The sequence below is a fragment of the Fundulus heteroclitus genome, chromosome 11 (assembly GCF_011125445.2).
Source record: "Fundulus heteroclitus isolate FHET01 chromosome 11, MU-UCD_Fhet_4.1, whole genome shotgun sequence".
Classification (NCBI taxonomy): Eukaryota; Metazoa; Chordata; class Actinopteri; order Cyprinodontiformes; family Fundulidae; genus Fundulus; species Fundulus heteroclitus.
The window spans coordinates 18,929,704-18,953,212 of NC_046371.1; positions in this window are offsets into that span (position 1 = coordinate 18,929,704).

The window sequence follows — 23,509 nt, forward strand, 5'->3', positions numbered from 1 at the left end:
CTCATCTAATTGGCAAATAAGTTGGATTGATTGCGCATGGAGACAGGCAAATGTTATGCGTGTTTTTATGCACAGTTGCCTGTTTTACCCTCATTTGATACAGTTCAAACCTTCTCCATGCCATATAGATGCAGACTCTTTAATGGCTATTAAACGGCTTTATTCTTATTCTTGTTTTATTGTCGTTTAATCCGTGACTTATTTTTAATTCCTTTGTTATTATTTTGTCCTTGTTCACTTTTGCTCTCAGTCCGGGTACCAACACAATTTCTTTGTAATGCTGACCATAGTGTGTGAGGAGAAATAAACTCCTTACCTTTTATCATCACATCCAGCAGGCAGCCACAGCCAAAGTGACTTTACTGCGGTAACATGGAAGCCATTTGGCTGAAAAATCAACAACAAAACAGCAACAGACTTAAAAAATCTTTGTGATTATCTGCTTAAATAGTGCTTTATTCTGTGGATATTAGCATTTTCAGTTTAAGTTGTTTTAAACAGTTAGAATCCTCTCAAACTAACAGTTAACCATCCACCTCAAATTAATAAGGGTAATAAGACATGTTTAAAGAAGGTAAGGAGACTATTAATGACATAGATCCATCCATCCATCCATTTTCCAAACCGCTTTATCCCTCATGGGGTCGCGGGGGTTGCTGGTGCCTATCTCCAGCGTTCACTGGGCGAGAGGCGGGGTACACCCTGGACAGGTCGCCAGTCTGTCGCAGGGCAACACAGAGAGACAAACAGGACAAACAACCATTCACACACACAATCACACCTAAGGACAATTTGGAGAAGCCAATTAACCTAACAGTCATGTTTTTGGACTGTGGGAGGAAGCCGGAGTACCCGGAGAGAACCCACGCATGCACAGGGAGAACATGCAAACTCCATGCAGAAAGACCCAGGGGTGTACTTGAACCCAGGACCTTCTTGCTGCAAGGCAACAGCGCTACCCACTGCGCCACTGTGCAGCCTATTAATGACATAGATTTTCTCAAAACTTTACTTCAAGGTATATCAGTAGTATATAATATTTAGTTTCTAAAATGCTGTTTTATTGCAACAGCTCTCTCTCACACACTCCTAATATGATTAATACAAGTATTAATCTAAGGACTAAGAACACAGGCTACAATGACTCATTTTTAATTAATTACAGTTAAATATAATGTATTAAAGTTAAATATTATTTTCTTTCCCATACATGACCTTAATTTCCTGATGTGTAAAATTAGTTATCCCCTATTTAACTTCAATATGTACAACTTTTTTTTTTTTTTTTTACCTCAGCAGACATCACGCCTCTAAACTAAAGACCTAAAGACAGATGCTTTTCCTCTTCTCCATGCACGTGTGCAACACTAGTGTCATTTCAACGACATCAGTGTTGACACCAGAGAAGGCAAACTTCTGCAAAACTTCTGCAAAAATCCTGGAACTTGCTAAGCTCCTTTAAAGAGGAGTCAGATCTGGTAAAATCAGTATCTGCGGGTCAAAATTTTACAAAACTAGAGACTGGAAATTAGCCACACGATTGGTTAATTTGATTGGTCCATATGTAATTTAATATAGATCAGTTTTTCCCCCTCCATGTCAGTATAGGGTAGTTTCATCTAAAAGTTGAGAATTCAATTGTAACCTGCCCTTACTGGTGTTTTGTCGACACCCTGAAGCTTACACAAAGCAACAAGAGAGCATATGATCAGAATTGTAGATCTAGAGAACAGAAAGGGACAAAAAGCAGGATGGTCAGAAGGTGAAGTGCAATAAAAGTGTTCTGGAAGGATCTTTATTTAGGTTAGACTCAGACCCTAAAGTGAAAGCAGATGGGTCTTCAGCTTTGAATAGTTTCCACTTGAAGTCTTGCACTAGTGTTTTCTCTGCGTGCTGTTTCTGACTTCATTCCAGTTTTCTTCAACGAGAGAGTCTGAAGCTCACATATGCAAATCCTTCCTGTGCTTACAGGATTGTCGGGGTGCACATCCAAACATCTACAAAGGCATGCACTGAGAATAAAGCTTGGCAAAGCCTGAACTGGTTGAACACTGTCAGCTGAGACTGCCTCCGCATTGACACAGGGCGGTCAGAGACAAGCCGCAAAAATCAAAAACAGTGAGATCTCCTGGCGAACACTCCGCCTGAACAATGCAGCGTGAGGTTCATCACGGGTCAGTTAACTGTGTTGTTGACATGTCGTACAATAAGGTGCAGTGAAAGCTTACACTCTGGTGACATTTTATTTTGTTTCTCTTAGAATAATGTTTGCAATTTGCACGTCTGTGCCATGGCAGAGAGAAAGACATGCGGTCCAATAACTGCCCATAGAAGTAATCTTTACATGAACCAACAATGGCCTTGCATTCTTTGTTCGGTGAGATACACAAAGAGCGTAGGTTGAGTTATGTCAATGCAAATCACACTAAAGACAATAAAGCCGGTGATATGCATGTTCTGCATGCTTATTCAATAATACTAATCATTGGGCGACTGTGGCTTGAGTAGTCGTCTGGCAATCAGAGGGTTGTGGGTTCGATTCCAGCTTCCCCTTGCCACATGTCAATGTGCCCCTGGGCAAGGCACTTAACCCCAAGTTGCCTACCGAGCTGTGCATCTCGGTGTATGAATGTGTGTGAGTTAGTGAGAGTGACTGGGTGAATGTGGCTATAGAGTACAGTACAGCGCTTTGGGTGGTCAGCATGACTGGAAAAGCGCTATATAAATTCAGTCCATTTAACATTTACCATTCAAGAAACAGCAAATAGGGGTGTGCTCGTGGTGTAGCGGGTAGCGCGACCCATGTTGGGAGGCCTTTAGTTCTCGACGCGGATGACCCGGGATTGAATCCGACCCCATGGTCCACCCTCTTCCGTCAATTTCGTCAATAAAAGCGAGCCACTAGAGCTGCAAAAAATCAAAAAAATATAAAACAAAAAAACAGTGAATAGAAGAACAAAGGTTTTATATATATATATATATATATATATATATATATATATATATATATATATATATATATATATATATAGATATATATATATATATATATATATATGTATATATATATATATATATATATATGTATATGTATATATATATATATATATATATATATATATATATATATATATATATATATATATATATATATATATATATATATAGTATAAATTATGATGCACAAAGCCTGTGTTGGTTTTACAAGATAAAAATAACTGGCAACCATGTTGGCCATTTTGCCTCCTTAAAGCTATAGCTGGTAATCCTGTTCAGAAACACCTTTTGTGTGTTTCTGGTAAAATTGTCCTTCAATCCCGCGATTAGTTAATACATTATGTATTCACAATGTGGACATTACAATAATTCTCTGTGGGAGCTGCAGGCCTGTAGAAACTCTAACCAATCTTTGCCGTTTGGCCCAAAGGGTATGGATTTGTCAGAGTTTTGTTCCTGCTCTCACCCATGGACATTATATTCTCATCCCCCTCTGTCCCTCAAATTCTGGGGGAATCACCTTATATCGGTTGTCCCACATGTCAATCATTCTGACATGCTCACTAACACTAACCTGACGCCGCCAGATAGATTTGCTTCGCATATCCATCTGGAAACCTTCCGTTGAAGTAATTTTGGGAAGGGGCGAAAATACTGGTTAGCTGATTGGCCTATGTTGGTGATAGACGGGCCAAATAAACCAATCAGATCAACGAAGCATATGACGTACTCGTCAACATGCTTCGTTGTTGCTCTGTTACGAGCGACGACGAAAACACAACCACAAGCCAAGCTACTCTTGCTGCTGCGGGTAAAGGCTCGTTAGCTCAGCAAAGAAATACTCTGTAATTCCGATAAAACTTGCTCGATAGCCATGCTAACGCTAGTTTCATCGGCTGAAGCCGCCATGTTCTTTAGACTGAACTGTCGATCTTCTCGTTGCGTCACACCTCACCCCGCCTCAAAGCCAACGCTGATTGGACGTTCGTTTGGTGAACGGCTCCAAATTTTCTTTAACGGAGAGTAGCCAGACTGATCTGCGAGTGAAACCTTGAAAGCTCGCGAGATCAGGATGGTCTCACGAGGCTACACTAACACCACTGTGTATGCTTGTTCCTTCTGAGTTTCCGCTTGTTGGCTGCACATGCGCACTGCTAGTGTTTATGTATCCGGAACATGGCTGAGAGTCACAAGAAGCGAACTGTGTTCATGTTTCTGAAAAGAAGAGGAAGGACTCAGTAGAAAGAAATAAGACTAGAGAGGATTTGGGAGATTTTTTCCATGCGATCCTCCTGAAGACCGGGAAACTTCTGGACAAATTGCCAACCCTAGCTTTAAGATGCATTTACAATTGATAAGGAAAGATTTCAAATCAAAGTTTTCCACATTCCATTATGTTCACTCAAGTGATTTTTTTTGTCTTGGTATTCTGATCCTTATGAGACGTACTCAGTGTACCTATTCCATTACTTGTCGTTTAAATATTTCTGCAGCATAACTGGTGTCAAATTGCGCCTAATGGAATCTACTGGGCAAAGAACTCGAAACAACTGTCCAAATAAAGGTCTTGCCAGAGTAAACAAAAAAAAGACCAGTAACTATCAGGATTCATGTGGGGATGTGTTCAAAATCATTTCTATACCATCTGAAATACCAAAATCACCATCACTCCAAAATAGTCTCTGAGGACAAACATAACAGATCAGATTCTGTAGGTTAGTAATCTAGAAAGATAAGTCAGGATCAAGAAGGTAACCAACAAGCCACTGGTCCATAACAATGAAAACCAGCGCTCCCAATTTAAGGATCGTAAAGTTGAAAGAAGTCCAACTGTGAGTAAAGTAAAGGTTGTTTATGGGTGAATGGAGCAGACAAAAGCCCATACCATGTTAAAAAAAAATACATGACAGCTTGTTATGAATTCATCACATTACTGCATGTCTGAATTACTCTGAGATCATGAAACTTGGAATCTTCCTTAATAGCAAAGGGCTAATGGAAAACACCTAAAACAGCACAAATGTGCAGGGACATTTTTCCCTCCAAAAGGTGATGGCATATAGATGGAGAAACAAATGCCAGAAAAGTCTCTCTGTTCATGAGGGCAGCTGCTCTCAGTCACACACACACACACACACACACACACACACACACACACACGCACGCACGCACGCACGCACGCACGCACGCACGCACGCACTTGCCACATGAGGCAGAGGAAGTAAATGTGTGTTTTTTTTTTTGGTTAGCATTTTGTGAAACCTCAAAGCATGTCAGTTGGGGTGTAGCTATGCATTCAGCACACGGGATCAGACGATGCATAGCTTAACAGCATTGTTGGAAAACTACAACTGCATTCTTTTGGTATCACAAATCAAAGAGTTCAGGTTTCGAAAATTTAAAAACTATATATTAATGAATGTATTTAGTGGACAGGAATCAATTCAGGTCCGGCATGTCCATACATTGTGGTCTTCAGTAGACTCAGTAGAGAGACAGTGCAGAGACTGAACTGGCAAAACATCCATCCATCCATTTTCTGACCCGCTTAATCCCTCATGGGGTCACGGGGGTGCTGGTGCCTATCTCCAGCATTCACTGGGCGAGAACTGGTAAAACAGATTTCTTTGATAAAAAAATAGAAAAACTTACAGATCAGTTCATGGAACATGGGCAGAAAAACGGGTATTGAAACAGATAGGCAAACAGAAGAACCCAATGACATTGACAAAACAGGAGTTTAATTAGTTAGAGGTGGAAAATGACAAAAGAACTAGATAAGCTAATCAGAGGAAATGAGGAACAGCTGAGTCATGATGAAAGCAGGGAAGCTGAGGGAGGGAGAATAATTAGCACAGAGGAAGGCTATCCAAGGCTACGTTCACACTCATGTCAAATGCGACCCAAATTCAATCTTTTTTATGGCAGTGTGAACGGGCCAATTCCGATCTATTAACCCCCCCACCCCCCAAAAAAAAAAAAAATCAGAATTCTGCCATTTCCATATGTGGTACTACTTTGGATACGTATCCGATATTTTTCAAAATGTTTGCAGTCTGAAAGTTCATGTCGCATTTTATCCGTCTTTCACGTTACTCTCCTGGCTCCATCCATCCAAACACAGTAATAGCAGTTAGCACTCCATAAAAGACCGTTATTAATAGCTGCGATGCTTTCTACTTACCTTACTTCATCTTGCTATGATGTGGTCTTAATATTGTCGGCTGCCATTGCTCAACAGCCTTCTGATAAAAACAATGAGAAACGCCAGCCGGCATCCTCTTTTTTTTTCTTACAAAACCTTATTGAACACTTCTAGAAACAATAAACCAAAACTTTCATACACACTGCGCTGCTGTGTGACTTCTGTTATCTGCGCAAGCGGGTCACATTGCGATGTTGAACCATTCAGGTAGAAGTATGATGCCGGTGGTATTTAATAGTAGTACGAACAGCCAACTCAAATTAATCTGATTTCAGCAAAAAATCGGAATTTAGCATTAAGACTTGCAGTGTGAACGTAGCCTTTGACACAAAGAGGGGGAGAGAACAACAGTGATCTAAGAGTAAAAAATCCAAATGTTCAAAGAACCGAATACACCAGTATAAACTAAGAAACCTGTTAGGACAAAAATTAATTAACTTAACAACAGAGTTTGGCATGACTTTTTTGAACATAAATAAATAACCTTCTTGGGTCTTAATCTTCTAAGACCCAAGAACAAAACAAAACAAAAGCTTTTAGACACTTGAAAAACGTCTGAAAAAGAGCAGTTTCTCTTCAAACATATATATTTAATCAGCTGTCAACCGCATTTACAGATCTGTCAAGAGAAAGAAAAATAAATATTTAGAGAGAAACTGGTCATTTTCAGGCATCAAAAAGCCTACGTTTAGACTACAATTATCGGGTCTTAAGATACTTTTCAAACTGTGTTTTGAAGAACCTGCTTCAACAGACAAAAGAGAAATAGAAGAAACCGAGAGGTATGGCTCAACCCGAGCAGGAATTTGATGAGCGCTTATGCTAACCCAGGGTTGAACAATTAGCTCATACAATATCTTAACAATATTGTTCCGTCTTGCATCAAAAGACAAAGGGGAATGTTTGTTTAATGGTAAGAGCAACCATTTATAAGTTTCTAAAATTTGAATAATACTTAGTGTAGTCTGAAAAATCATGTGGTGCAAACACACTGCAAGCAAATAAATGTGCGCAAACACAAAATGTACTCCAAACACAAAACTGAGGCTAACACACAAAACACACGCAATGGAAAAATACAGCAAAAGAGAAACGCTACAATCATAATGCTCCATACCACTTGGAGCAGGTAACCACCAACATGCCATACTATCTGGAATTTCATTTATTTGAGCTTTGAAGTACCACAAACCCTGTTCTTTATGTCTTGGACCGTGCATTCAGCGGAGGGCTAACAGAGGTGTGAATGAATGCTGGTGTAGTTTCAGCCCTTTGGGGGTCCAACTATCCATGTGAGGTTGTCACCTTCAGACGTGTGACGAGTGTTAATGCTTTTGTATCTGTTGAAATGTCTTACTACAGCAACCTCAGAGGCTGCTAAAGTACAGAAAACGCCCTTAACATGCAGCTTACCGGTCTATAATGACTTTGGATCCCTCAGGTTTAAAGTCCTTAAACAGAAGCATTATTGAGAAAACCGAAGATTTTGAAGAAACTGACAGTTTTAAACAACATTTATTCAGAGAGTGAACTGATAGCTTTGCTCACTACACTGGACAAGTAGCTTGCCCAACACTGAAAAAATCCCACATTAATACATAAATTAAATAATCTATCATGTAATGAATAGTTATTAGCACACCCTGTTGTTAACTATTTATAATTTTATCAGCGGTTGCCAATAAAACACCCCTTCTGCTTCTTTTCAGCTCACTAGAGTTTATGTAATGGGTTTAGAAGAGGAGAGAAATGGCATTTGAAGGAGGGTTGATTTTGTATCTTATTTCTTTGTCGATTTGGATATGTTTCAACCCATTACCAATCTGATAGACCAAGTTACTGGCCAGTTTCCTGGTAGAATCCTCCAGATTCTTAATGAAATGTTAGGATACTTTAAAGGAGACATGATGCCGAGGGCCTTTTTTAAGAAAAGCAGGACCCGAGCATCACAGATCCTCCATTGCATTTAACAGTATGCATGTGGGGCTTTTTCCACACTAAAACCAGCCATTTTACCAGGGGTGTATACTCTTTTGAGGACAATGTATTCATTCTTTTCAAGGCATGTAAAAATCACTGAGCAAATTTTAAACTCCAAAAGGCTCATTTCTCATTGCAGGAAGCTGGAGATTTATTCAAACAAATGTCAGGGTGGAGTCCAGGAGGAAATGGATACGATGAGCAGGAATTCTCATTCTTCCGATTTTCTGCATGTCAGCATGACCTAAGAATGGCTTAATCGAATGCAAAATAGATACATTAAAATTCGAGTTGTGTGTGTAATCCTCAATGGTATTAAATCATATTTATGTTTTAGTGCTGATGTCTTTCTGGCCAAACCCAAAATCTCCCTAGACTTCCAGTTGGAAGAGAGTGACGGGGCAGTCATCATTTACACTAACGATGTAGAAATACAAACAAAAAGCACCAATCAACAAATTTATACTTAAAACCAAAAACAAGTGGAGAAAAAAACCCAACATGGGTTCATTCGCTGCATCAAACCAGAAAGAAACAAGAAACTTGAATAAAAAAAACTATTGTCCTTGCATCTTTTTCGTTAATGTAGTGGTCTTTTGTCCTAAATTGGCAAGCATTTCAGCCAGCCTTTCTTCACTACAGACATGATTCATCATGATGCAGAACAGAAAGCTTGACAGAAAGTAGCTTTTGAACCATGCAATAATCCAAAGTATCAATCTAAATAGCAAATCTATCGGGGTTTGGAGGATTGGGAGCTGAAGGGAGTAACCAGGAGAGGTTACGGCTGAGGAGGTGGCAATGATGACTGTGAACTCTCATGCGAAGGTTAAGGAGGGAGGCTACTCCACTGACATGACAGAAAACGTGAGAGCCTTGGGGGGAATCTTTGAGGATGTACAAGTTAAGACCTCATAAATCTTTGTCACTCATGGTTCAGCATGTGTGATATCTACATTAAACAGTTAGCAGCTTTCATCAGTTAAACGTGTGGACCCATTCCCACAGAGCGCAACCATTCATTACCAGAAGGCGTTCTCATTTGGACGTGACTCACTCTATCTGGAGCGGCACCACCCGCTTTGATTGAGACCATTCGTTTGAGGCGTTTGACCTTCTTCAAACGTGGATACAGATGTGAAATAAGCATTTAATAAAACCTAATGGCGATATAAATCATTCCAAGTTCTCCTTGGTTGGAAAGCGACATCTTTGGAAGTAGCAAAACCCAAACCATGTACATTTACATGCTTTCACATGACTCCAGTGTTGTGCAAAAGAAAAAAGAAACGTTGTGGCATTACTACTGTTCGCCAAAACAGATCCTTATTTTCAGTTGTTGTTTTTTTTCATTCTTTTTTTTTTTTTTTCTCCACAAAGACACCCTGGGAGACTTGCGGAGCCCTGAGACATTGAGGAGTAATCAAACACATAAGCCACAGTACCCTGACTCAGCTACTAATACCACTCATAGCTGCAGTGACTCAGGCTTTTCAAAGAAATACTTACCGTGATGATTTACTACATAATTAACATTGCGGATTAAGGAATTTTGATTACCCAAAGTTAATACGATTACTCGCTATCCGCACAAAGTCCAACAAAGTGACAGGGGACATGAAGAATTATTTGTTTGATCTGTTTGTGTGTCGTATAATGATCGGCGATGAAGTCTTCTGCCCAATGAGCCTGATGCGTGACTGAATTTGTCAGCAATTCCACTATTACTGCCAACACGTAAAAAAAAAACATAAAACTGCTGCATTGGCAATGAGGCTGTGCGTAATGCTGTAACAACAGTGCGCTTTCAGATGACTTTATACTTCACTTTATTAGGTCCCCGAACGGCAATTCATTTGCAGCAAGTAATAGCAGTAATAATAGCAGCCGTCACACAAACAATACAGACGACAGACACGACAGAAGGATAAGAAGCGACTCGTTAAAGTTAAAGGAGATCAATCTAAGACACATTTGCAAAAGATAAAAGACTGAAGCTAAGACTTGAAGTAAAAATGAACGCTAAAAAAAAAAGATAAAGTGCAGCAATTAGATAGTGACCTTAAATCAGGACCCGAATTAAGGTCCTTACTCTACAGTGTGTTTAAAAAGGCCGGTGACTGCAGGGACAAAATACTTTTTCAGTCTGTTGGTTCGACACCTTGGTAGCGTGTATCTTCTACCTGAAGGGAGGGGCTTTAACTCTTTGTACAACACTTTTTTTGCTTTGGTCACTGAGCTGGAGTTGATTAATATATGATGATACACCTTGAAGACCTTTAATCAGCCACATGTATGCTAATATTTTAACGTCACCGCCGAAAGCCTGACATTCAGTTTTTAATGCGAATGGGCTGATCATCAAAGCGCTTTACAAAAGTATTCACACCTTTTTTTTCTCCCCCATTTTTGTTTCGGATTACACCCAGATCATGTGATAGACCAACACAAAGTAACAAACTGTAAAGGGCAATGAAAATGATACATGGTTTTCACATTCTCAGGCAAATAAAATATATATACGACTTCTAAATGCACAGCGTTGTGAAAAAAAATAAAAATCCACCCTTTATAGAGCTCTTCTGCTTTTGCCCGTTTTAGAATAAAAACAGTTTTGGATCAAACAATTTCAGTAGGCCACTAAGATGTTCAGATTGCTGTCTGCTGTGTTCCTTGGTCTTCATAATGCCATTTATTCACTAAGGTCCTCTGACAAACCTCATAGGCCTTCACAGAATCATTGGATTCATACTTAAATCCTACTACACACACATATTTGGGTTATATTTTTCTTTAGACCACATACAGAAACAAACAGATAGCAGAAGAATTTTGTTGCACAGTGAAGACGGATGACAATGGTCTTCAAGACCTGAGATCTTCTTACAATCAATCGGTTGGAGTTCTGGGAGGGAGATAGCATGTATTAGTGATGTTTTTTTTTTTTTTTAGTGAATTGTGATAGGAGAATTGCTTCAATTGCTTACAGGAGAATTAACGATGGCTGGCTGGAGGAGGCACTGAGGTTCCATGAGAGCTCTCCCACTACTGTTGTTGTGGGTGGGAATTGTAGTCCTATTAACCAGCGAGGCTCTGTGCTGTCAGTGGAGGAGTGAGACAGGCAGACAGGGGAGTGCATTTAAGATTAGGCCTGTGCGGATTCTGACTCCCAGTCCTGCTCTACTTTAAAGTTAGTAAAATTCCAGAGCATGTTCTGTCACATGAAGTCCTAGGTCTTTATCTAACAAAATGTGGTAACAATGTATATTATATGTGATTTTTTTAATTTATTGTTGAGGCATGACTCTGAAGTTTTGTTAAATACATGTAGGCCTATTGATAACTTAAGAGGATAAAATGTTAGATCAACTAAAATGAAGTTTCTCCAAGCAGACCACCGACCATCTCCGTCTGTTTTTACAAAATACGGTGCAGTGTATGTAGAAAAAACACAACGGAGATGGGCTGATGGCTTCCTTTGATCTAATTTAAATCCTTTCCAATGTTGTGCATGCGTGAGGTTTTGAGCATCAGACGGAGGATTTGAAAGGAATGCCGGTTTTAACCCCTCAAGCAAAGCTGGCAGTTGTTGTTTTTAACCAAACAATAAATCTGCAGAGGATAAAGCCTCGCGTTTCCCTGACCGTGAGGGCTCTGCATCCCCGCAGTTGGAAAAACAAAACACAAAACTTTGGGATCTGCTCCAGGCACAGTTGGAAAACATCAGGTGTGCGTGCGATACGTGGAGCGTTAGAGAAATAAAAGGGCAGCCGTGGCGTTTGAAGGGGCTAAAAGAGGTTCTGCGCGGCCTCATGGGGTCTTGACTCGCACTCTATCACTCGATCGATCATAAATCAATAGCTTGTAATGTGAAGCATACCTTGCTTCCACCAAACATCACAGGATTTCCCCTTTAATGGACAGCAGTTCCCATAATGTGATTTTCTTATTTGTAGGACCAGAAGAGAAGTAAGGCTTTGTTGTCACTGGATCACCCCCCCCCCCCCCCTCCCACCCCAAAATGCCCACAGCCCTGGTTTAACCTCACTGAATCAGAGCCAATGGTGTTTTCTTAAGTTCTATATCTCTGTCAGGTCTTTTGGCTCACGTCTTGCATGAAAAAAAAGGTAGAGGATAATCAAAGCTGGCGGGGAGCAGGAGCTGGAGAAAGGATTGGGACAGTGTTACGGGGAGGAAAAGGAAGAAAAATGGTGAGGCATGAACATCGAAGTAACGCACAACAAAATAAAAAAATCTAATGGAGGAGGAGGAGGGGGCGGATGAAGCTTTAGAAGGCTGAAGTTTACTGAGTGAGCTGCAGATGACATTATGACAGTCCTAACAGGCCTGACAGGCGTTTGTATCGGTACCAGCTCTCCTGCTGCAGTTACTTACTGCAGAGATTTGCTGCCAGGGAAAAAGAGAACGAGAGGAGGACTGAGCGGAGTGAAGAGATCCTGAAGACAGAGGCACGGAGTGCATTAGAGATTCTGCAGTGTGGGGAAGACTGAATAATCCTGGCAGTCACTCACTTAGCTCCCCTTCCTTTTCTTCCTGCTTTTCCACTGGGTACCATTCGCATGAGCTTCGAACCCATTCGCGGCAACCGACGTGCATAACTCATGCAAATAAATGATTACTGGCCAGAAATCCGCCCCACCCTGAAATGGGCTGGCTGGGGGATATCATAACCTGCGCAGAGCTGAATGGCCCATTCAGGCTCGGACCATGAGATCATGAATATATGGGTTACTGGGCTTCATCGTTCTTACGCACAGGGTACTGTCACACGTTTTGATTTCTGCTAAGGTGGAGGTGGAATTACTGACTGCACACCAGTGATCTTCTTCCAGTGAAGGAAACCTGAACCTTATTCAGATTCCTGCTCGTCACAAAGTAATTAATGAAAAGCCAGATTTTCAGAAAGCTAAAAGTATGTAAATCTTTTGTTGTTGTTTGGACAATTCCATGCTTTCCAAAAGTATTCATCCCCCTTTACTGTTCCACATTTAGTTCACATCACAATGGCAAATTTCAGTTGATTCGATTTGCAGTTGGGTAAGAAGTCCTGTGTGCAGTTTGCCACAGCAAACAGTGGGACACGTGTGGAGGAAGGTGTTCGGACCAAACTCACGATCTGCACTCTGAAACATGTTGGTGTCAGCATCATGCTGTGGGTGGCTTTTGATCTGGCATAGACAGAAAACTGGTCAAAGTCGTTGGAAAGATGAATGGAGCTAAATAACAGCCAATAATATGAGGGAAAACTGTGGTTACAGGGATGGATGTTCCGCCTCCAGGAGAACAGAGACCCAAAACATGGAATCAAAGCTAAAAGATATTTCTCAATGATGATTGAGCAAAAATGTAGTCTTTCGATGTTCAATACTAGTAGAGGTTGCAATGAAATGTGACTTTACAAGTATTAGAAAATCATTTGACTCAGGTCTGTCACATGTTGCAGATTTTCATTTGTTGATTTTTTTTTTATGAGACAAAATGTGAAAAAATTCCACAGCTAAGATTCATTTTGAAATGAGCAAATTAGATGAAAAGGGAGCATTCTGACTCACCAGTGCACTTGGTCAATTCAATTCAATTTTATTTATATAGCGGCAATTCATGAAACATGTAATCTCGAGGCACTTTACAAAGTCAGAATCAGTCATATAATACAGATTGGTCAAAAATCTCCTATATAAGGGAACCAGTTGATTGCTTCAAAGTCCCGACAAGCAGCATTAACTCCATTGTCCATGGCTTTGCAGCAATCCCTCATACTGAGCAAGCATGAAGCGACAGTGGGAAGAAAACTCCCCATTAACGGGAAGGAAAACCTTCAGCAGAACCGGGCTCAGTATGAACGGTCATCTGCCTCGACCGACTGGGGGTTAGACAAGACAAAGCAGAGACACAACAAGAGAGACAAAAAAGCACAGAAGCAATAGTGAACTGGTGACTGGTCACCTGTCACCAGTTCACTATTTAATCACTTAATATTTTTAGAAGTCTAAAATCCTTAAACGCTATCATAGGTAGTGCAAACACATTCTACAGTACATCTTTATCACCTTCATCTCAAATGCACCAGGTCTCAATAAGTCTCCCTGTACCTTTACTCAACACTCACAAAGAATTCTGGAAACAATTTTAGATTAATATTTCAAGCGTTTTCTTTTCCAAAACTTTCTAACAGACCACAAGCAGAAATTCCTGCTGCTGATTGTCAGTGTCTGACACCCGCACGCCCTCACAGGGAAACAACTACAACTCTTGGAGAAATTAGTATTTTTTGTCAGAGGCAGATTTTATTTTTTTTTTATGTAGAATTTTCTCTGCTGAATGATGGCTCTTTATGGACGTCCAGTTTATTTTTCTAACATTTGAAGCTGATTAGCCATGCTATTTTAAACAATACAAAAACAAATTCCTTTTACGGGGGCCAAAATTGCATCAAACTGGAATTCTTTGCATCAGCTTTGGAAACGTCTCACTAATTGGGAGAATGGCGGAGGTCAAATGGTTCCCCTTTTATTTTGACTTTCGTAAAACATGACCTGATTCCATTTTTATGTCCGGCAGGTACAGCGGCGTGTTTTTTGCTGCTCCTTTCTTTCCTGCTGCATGAAATGAGAATGACACCGACCAGCGAGTCCGGTAACACAATGTCAGCACAAACGAGAACCAGGCTCACACTGACTCAGCCGGCTCCCTTCTCCTGCCATTTTTCCTCTGCTTGACGCCACAAGAAAAAAAAAAAAAAAACTAAAAATAGCCAACCATGGGTAAAAAGCCAAATAGCTACAGTGAAGGTTTTTCTTCCTCAAACTTTGCCAGTGCTGGAGTTTGCACAGCACAAAAAGAAGGACGAAGCTAGTCTGAATCGTTGTTGGTTGTTGGTTTAATTTGAGAATCCATTTATCTCTGAACTTTGAGTTCAAAGATTAATGTTACTCGTTAAAATAGTAAGGTGCACAGTCCACCCTGGGATTATAATAATGTAAAAGCAAGCTGTAAAACTGTAGGGCTCGAAACGTGTCCATAAAGATTGCACCCAAATTTTCCAAGCAGAAGTGTGCTCGGCTTTCTGACTGCAGCGAGAAACATTTCTACACTATCGGAGCAACGGACGGACGGCACGAATCTGGATCTCAGCGCCATAAGAACTCCTGTTGAGTCCCTAAATGTCACAGATTGTGGGGATGTTTTTGTAATCTCTTCCTGTGTGGATTCAGTGGGATGTGAGTCATCTGACCGCGGAGCAAAACGTGACATTGCCAACTTCTTGCAGTTCTTTCTTTGTCAGTTTGACCTCTGGCATTGATTTTTGGATTAATTACATCCAACTTTGCAAAGGAATACTGTGTGATTAACTCAAAGTAAAAAAAAAATTATCAAAAAAAAATAAATCACTAACCATGAAACAAAATAAATAAGACATTTGACTTCATGAACCATCTTTTTCAGATGAGTTTTTATATTTTTCTGGGATTACAGTCATGCCAATTTTCTTTTTACTTAGACTGGCAGAAATGTTGTTTTCTTACTAATTTCTGTTGGGAACAATCTGTACCGATTTAAGGTTGCTATGAAGAGTCAAATGAAATGCAAAGTTACAAAAATGCCACCTGCACTGTGTTTTATCACCTTTAGTATCCTTTAGTGCATTTCATTTCATTATAACTGAGCCAGACTGGCGAAATTGCTGCATTAAATTTGAGTATAGCTGAAAATCATGCTTCCCCTGTCAACCATGGTTACCTCCAGAAAAAGAACAGATCTTCAAGAACTTAAAGCAGGCATTTTCAGGTGTTGCGAAGGAAGCTTGAGAGTTCAGAACGTACCAGAACTGTAGAGAACGGAAGAGGCCAGCAACCTTCAAAGCCTAAAGAATCCCTACTGCTCTTGTTGAAAAACTCACTAATTACTACTCTTTTGTCTAATGGTTAAATTAACCAAAAATGCATTTCTGTCTTTTTTTTTTAGATTTTTCAGCTATGCATATTATTTTGAAAAGTTAAGGCAAAAAAAAAGGGTCACAATGTACAAGCTAATGATAAAGTATATAACTTGACACCAGAAAATATTCCTTGGAACACTGAAACTGCTTAGTCAATTGCTTATTCTGGAGGGTATTAAATTGGCCTCCAGTAGTTAATAAAGTAAAACTCCTTGGTGTTATTTTTGAACTGTACATGTGATATGAATCCTATAATAAAACAAGTTTCTAGGATTTCCTTGTTTCAACTCTGGAATTTTTCCAAAATAAGAAATATCCTGTCCAGGAATAACACCTAAAAACTAGGCCATGATTTTACTACTTCGAGGTTGGACTGTTGGAATTCCTTTCTATCAGGAAGTTCCAAAAAAAAAAAAAAAAAAAAAAAAAAAAAATGCAATCAAAAGCCTTCAGCTGATCCAAAACGCTGCAGCAAGGGTTTTTGATGGGAACTAAAAAGACTGATCACGTTTCTCCAATACTTTGGCTTCATTAGCAGTGTTTCCATCAATGTCTTTTTTAATGCTCATTTTGAGGTATCTCATTAGAAAATGTTGATTGTATAACGACTAATACTGGCGAACCCAATATTAAGCTGGACACATAGTTCTGTTTTTTTTTTTTATATAGGTTTCCTAAGGTTTTCCTAACCCTAACCCTACTTACCTCTACACTTTTCACCTGCGTTAATTGCTCCACCTGTCTTCCCTTCTGTCTACTCGCCTATTTATTCAGTCAGTTCAGTCACACCTTTTGTCAGATCCTCTGTTGCGCTACTCCTGTGCTGGTCTTCACCGTGTCATGTCTTCATTAAATCACCTTTATTCCTCATGCGACTCTAGAACTCTGACCCTTCAGTCCACACGCCTCAAATCAAAGCCTGACAGGTAGATCTTTTAGTTATCAGGCTCCTCTCCTCATGGAGAGGAGCCTGATAACTAAAAGATGAAGCTCCCCTCAGAGTGTTTGCAGCATCTGGGAAAGGGACTGACTGAGGGTGAAGCATCCCCTGACCATCCATGTACAGGACTACCCCTCATCCAAGGGAGTAGGCTGACTCGTAATTGTTCCTTTAAATAGCAACAAATAAAAGTATCAACACAACCTTAGTAAGACACTTTGTCCCCTGATAGAGGAACAACTTGGTTAATGATTTTTTCCAGCATGACAGAGCACCTTGTCACAAGGTTAAAGCCATACACACAATCGAAACAATGAAATGTTAGGACCATGACAAGAAAACTACCTAGATCATATCTTAACAGAAACCTGCCATATTACAATAGAAAACAAATAGACAAAATATAAGCACCTCCAAGCTCTGAAAAACAAGAATGAGTCCCCATCAGTCAGAAACTGGTAGCCAGTATGCTAGGGCAAATAGCACAAGCCTTACATATATATATATATATATATATATATATATATATATATATATATATATATATATATATATATATATATATATAGAGAGAGAGAGAGAGAGAGAGAGAGAGAGAGAGAGAGAGAGAGAGAGAGACCACAGTTGCTGTTTTGTTGGGTAATGTGTGCACTGGAAAATAAAAAGTTTGGGCTTTTTCTTTACAGTTTTTAAGTCTTGAACAAGGTTTTCTTGTCAAATAAAAGTTAGAAATCCCTTCAGGGGCTCAAGCTCAGCTTAAAGAGGTAATAAAAACTGTTACTTTCAGGGATCTGGTCTGTGTTTTCCCCTCCCTCTCCACTGACCTAAATTCACGGATGCAACATCAGTCAGGGGGGGTGCCTTGAGTTTACCTTGCTTTTTTTTAACATCTACATGTACATTTACCTTTTTAATTGCTGTGCATTTATGTGCACTTACAGATTAATCATTTAAGGAAACTGGGCTGATCAAAGTCCAAAGGAATGAGCACCTGGATGCTAATTTCTAAGTCAGAAGTGATGGTTTGCAGTTTGATTCCCTGAGAGTGCAGCTGCAGATTTTCCTGCCCTGTTGGAAATAAAACAGGCTTTATAACAGAGCGTGCTTGCATGGAATGTTACATTTGTGGAGAACGTGATTTATCAGAATTCAAGCTCCAAAGGGACTGTTTCTGTTCCAAATACTTGGTGAGACTTTTATGACATTTAAGGATACTTTCTAAAAAAAAAAAACTGTGACTGTAAAAATTATATTTTTTTCCAACAACTGAAGTGCTGTAAAGTGGATTCCACAAAACTGTAAATTTATCTTGAGGGCTACTTTTATTGTCATAAGTTTCCTTAATTGACCGGCGTGCTCTTTATTTTGGTGCACAACAACGATGGATGAAGGTAGACAGTAAAGTGAAGTGATTCAGTACTTTCACAGAACAGTTTGTACTTAACCTTGCCTGCAAGCTGAATTCCCGTGGTATTTGTGTGTTCACAAACACACAAGAATCCACCTTGTACCGCTCCCGCTTCAACTGTTTGTGACCGAACCAACAAAACAGTTCGGACCAATCACGTTGCAGTGTTATGGTCCAAGGTGGGACATACAGCTGTGATGGAAGCAATAGCTGCCGAGCCCACAGCTGAACCAACAAACCATGGCAGCACAGGAGGATGCACACGTAGCTGCTGCTGTCACATCCATTTTGTAAGGATTGACGATTTCAAAAAAGAACAGGAAGAAGTGCCTTGACTATCTTAACTTGTTGTTCCTCATGACACCTGCTGATTACATTTTCTTTTGATGCCGTGATTGGCTAAAACTAACCTTTGATACGAGGGCGCTAGGTGCTGCTTTACCCAATCAACTCAGTAAATTCTGCTGAATGTCCCTCCTTTCTCCAAACAGATTTGATTGGAGCAGTCTCAGATTGATAATGTGCAGAATGGAGAGTGCTACACATTATCAATCGGGCTTGCCTGGATAGTTTGTACTGGATATGAGTCAAAACAAATGAATAAAACATTGAAACACTAGCCATCTTAGCCAGCCAATAGTCTTTGACTTGAAAAACGGACGGACATTTTTGTTGAGGACAGTCGTGGTTATGATTTCAAGTTGGACCTCTCAGCTGGTCCTTGAGGCTAAAGCTAACATCTAATCTGAGAAAGGCAAAAGACCAAGGTGGTCTTCTATGGTCAAAGACTCAACTCTTCGAAATATCTAGACAGTTCTCTTAAATACCGTCCAACAATTTAAAAAACTAAAATATTATAGCGGTTTAAGTGAACACAGCTTTATTTCCATTCTTAGTTTGTGTTTCACACAGGAAGATGACTGGTGGCGCGAGCTTCCGACATCTACTTCCCCTGAAACTGTTCATTGACTTTTATGTAAACGACTGCTTAATGCAAACAATATGACAAGGTTTACCATTACCTTTGGCTTCCTGGACCAACTAATCTGTTGTTATACTAAATGGAGATATCAAGAGAGTTATCTTTTAACTATTTCTTAGTTTATACTCATATTCAAATAATGTTTCCTGACTCAAGATTTTCCATTCTCAACAATGTCTCCCTAATATGTGCCCCGATTAATGCTGAAAGTTTCCTAATCGTCTTGGCTGGCATTTAAATTTTTTTGTTTGATTTAACAGTAAAGCACTATGCTACCGGCTAGACACATCTTTCATGTAATTCTATCACATTCAATACTGAATTTGACCTACTTGGTACTTTTCTGGTGAAACAATTTGTAGAAAAAGCAAACAAAACAGGACTACCTCCCAGCTGTTTAGCAATGCAGGGTCATAAATCTCGTTCTGTAACAGACATTTCAAATTTGGCTTTAGTGCACACACACACACACACACACACACACACACACACACACACGCACACACACACACACACACACACACACACACACACACACACACACACACACACACACACACACAGAGCAAAATATAAAAAATAGCCTAGTCTTTTCCCTCAAGAACAGAATCTGGGCCAGCTATTGTTAGCCATGGGGGCTTCTGTGGGACATGTGTATCGCTGAGCAGTAGTCTCCTAAGTTAATATATCTTTGTATCTTGTAATTATTTATTGTTGTGGGGTTAGTGAGGCAGTAGGCTGCAAAAGAAGTCTTGGGACAGCCAGTCTGTAACAACAACTTTTGCTTCCAGGTGAATATCTAGGTCAAGGCCGCAAGTTTTTCATTTTGTTCTTAGCAGATATTCAATTTGCTTCAATTCAGAAATACTTTATTAATCCCAAAGGGAAATTAAATGCTGTTGTAACTAATATTATTCAGGTTTCTTCAAATTATTGTAGATGCTGATGGCAGGAAGGATCTTCTCTAGCTGTCTGTCTTACAGCGACTCCGAAGCGGCCTCTGACTGGACACAGTCTGTTGTTGGATGACAGTCGGATGAAGGGGGTGCTGAGGTTGTCTGTAACGTTCTTAATTTTTATGAAAAATCCTTTGCACAATCATCTCTAGAGGTTATAGATGAGTCCCCAGAACAGAACCAGCCTTCTTTATTAGCTTGTTGAGATGTTTTAAGTCACTGTTTCTGATACTCATGCCTGTGGCCAACGGAGGACAAACGGGTGAGCCCAGGAAAGAAGAGTGACAGCAAAACAGATAACCAGGGTGATGAGAGAGACAGAGACATTTTTAGTTTTAGTCCACTCTTCTCTAATTACTTAAGGATGTATGTGTTGAGTTGTGATTTTTCCAAACCAAATTACCAATATCATGCAAATATCATGGCACACTATGTAAAGAAAATTGGAAAATTTAGTTGTTTTGGTATGTCATTAAATACAGTCTACAGATGTACTGAATCAGAAAAAAATATGACAAAAGTAAGCCTTTTATGGTCAAATTGTCAAACTGACGTGAAATACAAAACAATCAGCAGATCACAGTAAAAGGATTACAATCTATTTTCTAATACAGGAAAGATAAATTAGCCTGAATCCTTTAACAAAATGAAATTACTTAATAAATAAATAAATTGCCAGAGAGCTTAACCCCACCCCCCCATCTCCAGACCCAAAGTTGCTTCTTTCCCACCACAGATAACAGGCACAGTGCAGATGGAGGGGCTGGCAGCCTGGTCACAGAGCAGAATGGATCAGAGACAGATTACCCACTTAATTTGAACAATTCTGCATTATGGCCGAACAAAATCACTGTGTCTGATCGACTGAAACTAAAACCTGTAATGACAAAACAGATTCCTGTCTCAGAGAGGGCAAAGGAACTGGCAGCAGTTTGCAGAGGGCAGGCATTCCCAAAGTATTTCACCTATTCTTCCTCCCACAATGGACGGGGGGAAACAGATAGATGCTGGATGATAAACAGTAGCTCAGAAAATGTCTTATTTGATGTGTTGGCTGTGAGGTTGAGAAAAGGTAAACTAGGGTGGTAAATTACATCGAACATATCTAACGTACAACACAGAAAGCTTTGTGAGAGATTTCCAGAGCATGAAAGAACCCGTGGACACATACATTATGTTTGTGTAGTGTGGTGAGAGGGGGTCCAAAAAGACAAGCGTCCTGGCCAGCTGTCAGCTGCCCTGTTGATGCTGCTACCCTAACAGATGATGACAGAAGAGATCCCGCTCTCCAAAAGACTTATAGAAGATCTGCAGCATCTTGATAAAAACACTGAAGGACCTAGCTTCCTCAGGAAGTACAGTTGGCTCTGTCCCTTCTTGTAGACATCTTCACACGGTTGTATCTCCAGCCCAGTCTGCTGTCCAGGTGATACGTTACTTAGGTCATCTGTTTTAAGAAGCGTTATAAACTATTATATGTATAACAATCAAATTTATAGGCCTTCTGTACAGCCCATTGCAAATGGGAGTTTTTTAAGGAAATTACCAACACACTACATTGTTAACTGGAACTGGAATTACTGCTGGAGGTCATTTGGTCTTTCTCTTCCAGTTTTGGTCATGTAAATATAAAATATTGAAGTAGTTTCACAGTTTCCCCTTTCATCTTCCTATTGACTCTGCCAATCCCCCTCTGAGCATCCCCACAACATAATGCTGCCACCACTATGTTTCACAGTGGTGAGGGTGTATTCACACTAATGTGGCGTTTTAGTTTCCCTCTGCACATAACTCAACATATAAGCCAAAAACGTCAGCATTGGTCTCAATGGACAAGAGCATCTTCTACATCACTTGTGGGAACATACAAAAATGTAATCCTTTATAGCCTTGTTTTTTACCTCTCTTTAGGAACATTGGAGTATACAGAATAAAAAAAAAAATGGATGCATTACCCTGTTTTATTGGGTTACTTGGCACAAAATTGGTAACAGGTTATTAAAATCTCAAATTATTAATTTCCTACTTTTATATGTTTACTTGAATAAAAAAAAATCTATTAGTGAAGTTTTGAAATTAGTATGTATTGCTTTGACCTTAAATGCATGTAGAGTTACATTTTTATTTTCTTCCACAGCCTAATTAACCTTTGTTCCTGTTAGCGGCCTGTTATTCATTCATTTCCTAGGATCATACTCTACAAAAATGAGGTCTGACTCCAGTTAGTCAAAAAAAAGATCAGTAGGAATTTATTATTTGATTCAAACACAGGTACAGCTTGTCTCGTTACTTCGTCTAGCCTTACTCCGCTGATCAGTCACTGGCATAGATTGTTGAAATTACTGCGTACCAACACAGAAATGTTTCACAGAATGCAGGAGAGAACATGCGGCGTGATGATGAAGAAATAACAGAGGTAGAAACCATGTGTTGCAAACAAGGGGACATCCAGACAGTGCAGCTTGGCTGGGTGAATAAAAGGACTCACTATTGGCCCTTGAGCTGAAAAAAACTGGGTGGGGGGATAAAGTCTGGATAAAAAATTATTGAAACAGTTACCCCCCCCCCCCCCCCCCCCCCACCACCACCACCACCCCCAGTGTGGATTACAACAAGAATCCTTGAAACAAAATGCATTAAGCGTAAAAGAAAAACAGGCACAAATACTGCACTGGTTGCTAAATTCTTGTACATTCGTTGGGGATTGTGCATTTCTCCAGCTTGGTTTTCCCACCAAAAGCAGTTTCTGTTCTAAACCAGGGTCAGAGCTTGCTTAGCACCGGATCCTTCTGCTTTAACCACCAAAGCCTGGTCTACAGCCCTGAAAAACAGTGCTACTGTATCACTAACAGAGAGTTGAGCCTGGAAGTGGAGTTAAAGAGACATTACTGAGAACCATGTTAAAAAAGAAAAAAACATAACTTTGTGTAGCCTAATCTGTCTCACACTTGAGAAAACACTGTGAAAACAAAGAATTTTAGCGTCTCAGCAGTCAAAATAGTTCTGTTGTTGACAGTGGTAATTTTAACTGTATGAAACTTGCTTTATAAATCTCAGATAGTTTAACAACATCAGCAGGCT